Genomic DNA, 8,452 nt, shown 5'->3' on the forward strand with positions numbered 1-8,452 from the left:
ATCAACACACAGTAGCGGTCAGTAGTTTGCTTCCCACTTCCTGTATGGTATAAACGCCTACTAACACTACTTGCACACATATGCTACAAACACCAGACCACATCACTTTACAGTCAAATTACTTTATTCGATATAAAATATCATAAAAGTACACCAAATATGGTCAGTATAAAATTGACATATTGAATATCATATAGTAATAAAAAGTATAGCAAAATATGTACATATAAAACCAGAAAGATAGTGACCTGTATGCATGCACAAAATACCTAGGCTTTGAGAGACCTTGCTCTAGGGGGCGTTAACATTTTAGTGCGTATAAACCAGGCACACCCCAAGTATTTGGCTACCCCACAAACTGTAGCGAGTAAAGACGTGTCAGTTGGAATAAATCGTAGCGCCACCCTATAATCCATGAATCCCAAGTTCCTACAGATTGGTGTAAGCCATTTTCTTCTCGCCATCTTGTAAGCCGGGCACGCGAAGAGAAAATGGGGGATGGATTCAAGGGGAGCAGAGCAGCCAGGGCAGTTGCTAGATGTCACTCTCGAACATTTCCAATTTGCTACAAAGGAGTTAAGCGGCAGTGTGCCAAACCTGAGCCTTATATAGAGCATTCTGTCTCGTGGTGATTGTATGAAATCGAGATATAGCTCAATTTTGGCCACAAGCTTATGCTCTAGAAAATGATCAGTGAGCGACCCATGGTTAGTTTTCTGAGCTTCCACACCCCAGACCCAATCCCAGTATGCGTTTACCATGCATGCTATAACAACGCGGTCGTTACAACAACCGCGTTGTTATTTCTCATACTGTTACAGAGCAAGTCGTAACAACGACTTGCATTAGGGGGTGCAGGATGTTGGAATAGTATAAATTACTATTCCAACTCCAGTCTGTGCGGACACTAGAGAAGGTGTTGGATTTTAAATCCAACACCTTCTGCCACCAACACAAGTGGTTGTTCGTACTTGCGTTGTATCGGGATGCGAAATAACAACGTGGTCGTTGTAACGACCGCGTTGTTATGGCATGCGTTGTTACGCATGCGTGGTAAACGCTGTTTACCCAGTCGGGAGCCTGGGAGCCCGGTTGCTTCCTGCCTCCTGTTTTCAGAAAAGAAGCTAGGAAGAGGACGAAGAGGAGATAATGCCAGTCATCCGACCGGCTGGCAGGTAAGTGATTTTTTTTTTTTTTAGTCCCCCCCTTTTCCCCTCCCCACTCCACTGATGCTTCCCGGGAGCAGCCGCCACTGCCCTTACTTGCAAAGATTGCAAAGGATTGAGACTGAAACCCACTCCATTTAAAGGAGGTACGCTTCAGCTATGATAGACAACTTTGAACACTTTCCCACTTTATTTTTGCAGCAGCTGCCACTGTTAAGGTGTTTAAAAAAAATTACAGACCTGCAGATTGAGACTGGAAATTATCAGCAGCGTATCTCTTCCAAGTCATTATAAATCTGTGAAGACAACTATCAAATTGGAGACTGCATATTCTCGGTTGCAATAAAGCACTATTCTGGAACTTTGTGGAGTGCATTTAAAAAATTATATTCACACGAAATGCATGGCACAAGGTTTGGACAGATTGTAACTGTTTTAATTTTGCTAGTAACTTTATTTACATTTTAGCAGATAACCACTGGAATGCATTTCTTAATTTGTAAACATAATTGTTTTTGAAGCTGAAAATTAGCATTTATCATATTGTTTCACAATTTGTAGTAGGCAAAAGCATACAAGATAAATAGTTGTTGGTAACTCTGGACAAATAAACTAATTATTATTTAAAATATTTTAAATAACCACAAGCATTTCTGTAAATAAACCTACTATCTCTTATGGTAAAGAAACTGCTGCCATCACTTAAATAAAAAATATGTTCCTGTTGCAAGCCCCACTCTCCTTCATCTTCGTCTTCAGGTTCTGACCAGTTCCGTGTGTTTTCATACAAAAATATCTGCTCATCTACATGGGCTGGGACTAATCGGTTGCACTTAGCGCGTACAACGTTTCTTGGTGAACCAAAAAGGCGTTCTGGGAACACCCTAGTGGCTAGAAAACACCAATACTCTTTTTTTTAAGTACCTTTGGCAGAACAGGAAATAGAGCTAACCGGTCTGACCACCATTTCATTGGGTCTTCATTAAGACCAAGAACTTTTTGTGATTTGAAATTTCTTAATTCCTCAACCACCTGGGCATGCAACTCCTCTTGCCCCTCTGTGCCACCTGACCGTCAGAAGATTTCAGCCAGCATGTTGTTGATATTGGTGGTTGGAGCCTGTGATGAAGATTTAATAGTTATTTTCACAGGTGGCTCTTCAGGAAGTGCAAAGGTTTTTTCCTCAGGTTCAAAGGAGCCATCCTTTCCCCGCTCCAAAAGACCTTTTCCTTCCTCTACTACTCAATTCTCTACCTGCGCCCGCTCAAATGTTGAAAGAAAAGGAAGGACAACTCTTTGGCTATCACTTCCTTGGCCATACTAATTTCTTTCAAATCTGTGTCCTTTACATTCAAAGTTGTGTTTAGCAGCATATGAAGAAGAGGTTTCACCATACTAATGGTAGGATATTTTGATGTACACATCATCTCAGCCACTTGTTTGAAGGGCTGGAGAAGTTCCACAAGCCCTTCAATTATGTTCCATTCATTGGTTTCTAACATTAGGTGATGGTTGTTGCTGTCTTCCACAAGGACAGCTGCAATGATAAACTGTTGTTCCTTTAGACATTGAAGCATAGAAAGTGTGTTGCCCGCCATGACACACGATCACTTTTGAGCATGCAGATTACTACGTTTTGTTGTTTTTGCTTCTCGCTTAACATGTACATCGCCACTGAAGATTGCTGAAAATATTCCACCAGTTTTCTTCATCAAGAAAGAATGCATGCAGTTTAGGAAGTTGAAAAGCACATGGTAATCCCACATTAAATGTATGACCTAGACAAGGCATGTTGGCTGAAGGATCAAGAAAAGAGCATGCTTTCACGATGTCTTTGATGTACTGTGTTGTGGCCCCAAACACTTTCATATTGAGACCCCACTCAACAAAGGTCTCACACAAGACACATGACAGTTTCACTGCTGTATTACCTTTTGGGATATCAAATGTTTTTAAGCACTGAGAGTTCATTGTCAGGCAGTGAGAAAGTTCACCGTCAAGGAAGTGGACCGAAAGCATCACATAGGATCGGTTCTGATTTTGGCTTTTCCATGTGTACAAACATTTTCCGCACCAAGAGATTGTACTAAGTTCCTTTACTACAAGCTCTCGCACTGTGGCATACTTTTCTGGAATTACATTGGTGCAAAAGTATTTTCTGTTTGGAAGCTCATACCTGGGCTCTGCAGTTTTCAAGAGGGACTTAAAAGTTGATGCATCTACTATTGAGACAGGATGCATGCCTTCGCAAATCAGGCTGAGAACTGCAGAAGTGATTTCTTGCTGCTTCTTGCCTTCATAGCTATGGTTGGTCTTCGTGATCAAAGTTTCTTGGACAACTTGTTGAGACAATTCTGGCTTTAATTTCAAGAATGCAGTAGCAAAGGCTTCCCTCATTTGTTCAGTGTTGCTTTTCACAAATTCACAAAACTCATCTGGATGGTTTTTCTCAAGATGATACGAAAGGTTGGACATGTTTCCAGAATAGTCAATCTGAGTCATTCAGCTGCAACAGTAGATCTATTTCCATTGTAGTATGTATCCTTCTGCATTCAGATCACATCCAATGTACTTCTACATCTTGATCTTTGCCGATGGATGTCCAACGAGTTTAAGGTCGGCTGGAACATTTTCAGAGTTTTTGTTCTTCATAGCGTTTCAGCTGCCATTCCAAATTTTGATCCTTCACTCATCGAAGAGTACCAGCTAAGAGCAGGAAAATAAAGTAGAATAAGAAAGTAGACACCTCATAGCACTGAACTATGTGAAATGTAACACTCACATGCTGATTTACAAGCATACCATCATGTTCAACACCATAAGCATAACAGAAATTTAACTAATAGCCTTCAGAGTCAGTGGTTGAAAGTTCTCTTCATCAAGATAATGAATTGACTCATGAAAAGTGTTTTAATTTAAAATTTTTATTTATTAATCTAATAATATTTTCAGATGTTTGAACAACACTTAGTTGGTAGCCGAATATCACTTTACAGATATAAAATATTATACTTATGTCCCGATCACAAAGGGAGGGGGCAGATAAAAGGTAATATATTTACTGCACCTGGTAATACCACTACTGTGGGGTGCAGACTTTACCAGATGCAGTTAGCATCTTCTATTCCATTTTCCTCTGGAAAATGAGAAATTAGAGGCAGAATTTGGCATTTTGTGCACTGAATATTGCATGTACTGGCACTTACTGCATGTTTTGCCATGTAAATACTGCAGCACACATGCCAAAGTTTATCAGGGAAGAACTGCAGGAATGTGCCATTTACCACAAATCACAGAATTACGATCCTGTTACACATAGAAGTTTGCGTAGGATTAGAATGTACCCCAGCCCACATATAATCAGGGATTTAGAAGACATATTTAAGGTATCTTTTTTGTTGAAGTTAAAAATACTTATTACAAGTTTAGAGTGTACTCTGTCCTTAATGCAGTCCTAGTGCCATAGACATTGGATGTGACAATGCAATAAAGTGAACTGCAACTGCACACAGCAAAAATCAAATAAATCCCATAGTGCCCAAAAAAATCTACAGAACTCCCTAAATTAGATATTGTATTATCAGTGTCCATCCTATCTAAATGGATAAATGCTACATCCCATCCACTAAAACTATTGTTGTGCAGGTTGAGGAAAGTGTTTGGGAAATATCTCCTTTTTAATGCAAGATGGCTTAGGGACACTATCTTCTACTCTGACCTCATGTTACAGCCCCACCACAGAACACCGTTCAGGGTAATGAGGCACTCATGGCAGAACTTAAGGCGGGCTTCCGAGCACTTGACACTAGCTATGATGCACTTGATAAACAGCTCGACAAAATGGGGGTCAGACTGGATCAGCATGACAAGAGACTAGACACAGCTGAGGGCAGAATCTCAGATTTCGAGGACGTCTCGGCCCAGGCCGCAAAGCGCCTGGAGAGGATGGAAGGCAACTTGAAAAATATCGCCATAAAGAACGAGGACCTTGAAGCCAGGGGTAGACACAATAACGTTCGTATTATGGGAGTGCCGGAGTCAACGAACACGGGTCGACTAGACGGATTTGTTGAAAGCCTTCTAATTGACTTATTTGGGTGGGAATCCTTCACTGCTACCTTGGTTCTCGAAAGGGCTCACAGATCCCTAGGTCTACGACCTAACCCTGGCTATCCACCTTGCCCTATCATGGCACGGCTTCTTAACATTAAGGACAGGGACACTGCATTGCGAATGGCACATGAACGTGGGTCGCTGGGCTGGCAGGATTCTTCAATCTCATTGTACCAGGATTCTACCGCTGTGGTTGAGGAGGACCACCGGAAATTTGCAACAATCAAGGCCACACTAAGCAAAGTCAGACTAAGGTATGGAATGCTCTACCCTGTGCAATTGAAAGTAGATGTGGATGGCAGATTAAGGATTTTTGATACACCAGCGGAGCCCCAAGAATTCCTCAGAACTCGAGCAAACACCGCCTAGGAAATCACCCACACCCGAGCATTCGCCCCCATTGCCGAACTCTGGCTCCAGAAAGACTTTGCCCTTGCTGCATGTTGAAAAGTATTGAGTATAATTTATTTCACCTTTTTCTTTTTCTTCACAATAGTTCAGTTATTGGACTCTGGGCTCTGGAGAGTTGAACTCTTTTTTATGACAAGTTTCAATGTTTCTGGGGGTTAGGCGGGTCGCTGTCTCCCCCGCAGTGCGTTTGCACATTTTTAGCTATGTTTCTGTTTGATAACAGTGATATTTCCTCTCACTTATTATGGGGTCTTGGGATTTCCCCTATGTCGAGAATTTGGGGATGGGTGGGTGGGTGTGGGAGGGGAGTTCCTTTAGTTGTATGGTATCTTCTGTTCCTGACACAATTGGTTTACCATTATGTTCCAAGGACTTTGCTTGACACTTTTAAGTATTTTGTAAACATGACCACTAGCGATGATGGCGGGTAAGCTCTCCACAGTCTTTGACATTAACTTCCTCACTTGGAATGTGTGGGGTCTGAACAACGCCAGGAAGGGGAAACAGTTGCTCAATTATTTGCAGCGCCATAAGGCTGACATAGTGTTTTTACAGGAGACACATTTGTCCCCCACTTCCCCTGCCACTTTTGCCTCTAGCTGGGATGTACATTGTTATTTCGTGAACTACAGTACTTATTCCAGGGGTACTGTGATTCTTATACACAAGCGATTGCCATTTCAACTGTATAATGTGCATACTGATAGAGCAGGTCGTTTCACTTTGGTAACTGGAAAAGTTATGGGTTATAAGATAGCTCTGATGTGTGTTTATGCGCCAAACGTGGATGACCCTTATTTTTTCCATTCCCTGCACGCCCTGCTGCTTCCCTTAGGCGCTGGCTACATTTGCTTAGGTGGGGATTTTAACCTTCTTCTGCAGCCCACACGTGATAGCACAGCAGATTCCCCTGCTGCGAAACCCCGTGCCAGCAGGTTACTTGGTGACATGTGTGACTCTGTTGGACTAGTGGACATGTGGCGTACACGTCACCCCACCGATAATGCATATACTCACTATTCAGCACCCCACGACACCTAAACACGTCTGGACTTCTGGTTGGTCTCACACACGATGGCTCCCTAGTTTCGATCGATGACACATTTGCCTAGAACGTACTCTGATCACTCACCAGTTATCATGCATATTCGACTTCCCAGCCCAGAGGGGAATGGAAGACAGTGGAGGTTCCTGGGGCAGGCCTTAAACGATGCGGTATTTTCTGCAGAAATTCGGGAGTCCATAGTAACATACTTTGATCTCAATGTGGGCTCCGTCAGTACATGGGCGACTGTGTGGGAGGCATTCAAGGTGTACATAAGGGATGAGTGCATTGCCAAGCATTCCGGGGTATTGAAATCACTGAGAGGCACAATTGCCCACAAAGAGGACCGCCTAAAGGTCTTGGACGAAGAACAACTCAAACACCCAGACCCGGTTAGCAGGAGAGTCGCCTGTTGCTACTGAAAGAATTCAGGGAAGCCGCCGACAGCAAAACAAATTTCCTGCGGAAATACACCACCACCAGGCGGTATGGCGAGGGGGGTAGACATGGGCACACATTGGCACAACTGCTATGATCTTGTGTGGGGAAAGCCCACATTACATCCATCCGCTCTGACAATGGGCAGCTACACACAGACACAGCTGAGATTAGGGATGAGTGCCTTCTGTATTACTCCAAATTATACACTCCACACGCGATGCATGACGACAAGGACTGCAGGACTTACTTAAATGAGATCACCATGGTATGGCAAGAAAACTACATGCAGAAATTCTTACCAGAGCCATTTTCTAAGGAGAACATTGTTAACGCCATAGATGCCTTAAATGGTACTACGGCGCCAGGGGTTGATGGCTTCACTGGCATATTTTATAAGCATTATAGAGATATACTTGCCTTGTACCTTCTTGAGGTCTATCACGAAGCCCTAGAAACCAAATCATTACCACCGACACTCGGTCAGGCTCTAATTGTGTTCTTGCCCAAACCTGGTAAGGGTCCAATGAGCTGTGGCTCTTATAGGCCGCTATCACTTTTGAATTTGAACTATAAAATCTTAGCTAAAATGATCACATTGAGGCTGGTGTTGCTCTTAGGCCACATTATATCCCCAGTGCAGTCTGGCTTAGTTCCCCACAGATCCACAGCGTTAACCTTGCCCACATTGTTTGCTGCAAAGAATTGCGCCAGAGGTTCCGGCAGTGGCGGTCTTGCTGGATTCAGAAAAGGCATTTGACTCTTTGCCATGGCCTTTCATATGGGCTGTGATGAGGAAACTTGGCATCCCTAAAGGTTTTATAGACCTTATGGCATTGCTGTACGCCTTTCCCATAGCCAGACTCCGCTTGAATGGTACACTATCCACACCATTTGCCCTTACACGTGGTACCAGGCAGGGTTGTCCCTTGTTTCCTTTACTCTTCATACTGGCCCTTGACCCGTTGGTCTGCCATTTTCAGGAGAAGCATCTCCATAGAGGTATCCAGTTCAATACTGGCCCCCTCCTTATCTCGCTCTATGCGGATGACATTGTGTTATATGTCCGCCGCCCGCAGGATGATTTAGATCCACTTATTAGAGAGATTCTTCGCTTCAGTGTTTATTCGGGACTGGGTAGCAATTGGAGCTAGTATATTTTATTTGCTAGTCCGAGTTAATTCCTTTAACGACGGGCACCACCGAATGGGAGTGTGAATTCCCGCTGAAATGGTGCCGGGACTCGGTCAGGTATTTAGGTACCCTGATTCATAGAGAG

The 8,452-nt window shown here is 43.2% G+C and overlaps 1 pseudogene; it reads right to left on the reverse strand.

The window, feature by feature from the left end:
- Positions 1-1,785: 1,785 nt before the first annotated feature.
- Positions 1,786-3,818, reverse strand: LOC146805104 (E3 SUMO-protein ligase ZBED1-like; annotated as a pseudogene).
- Positions 3,819-8,452: the final 4,634 nt, after the last annotated feature.

This window comes from Triturus cristatus, chromosome 8 (genome assembly GCF_964204655.1).
Source record: "Triturus cristatus chromosome 8, aTriCri1.1, whole genome shotgun sequence".
Classification (NCBI taxonomy): Eukaryota; Metazoa; Chordata; class Amphibia; order Caudata; family Salamandridae; genus Triturus; species Triturus cristatus.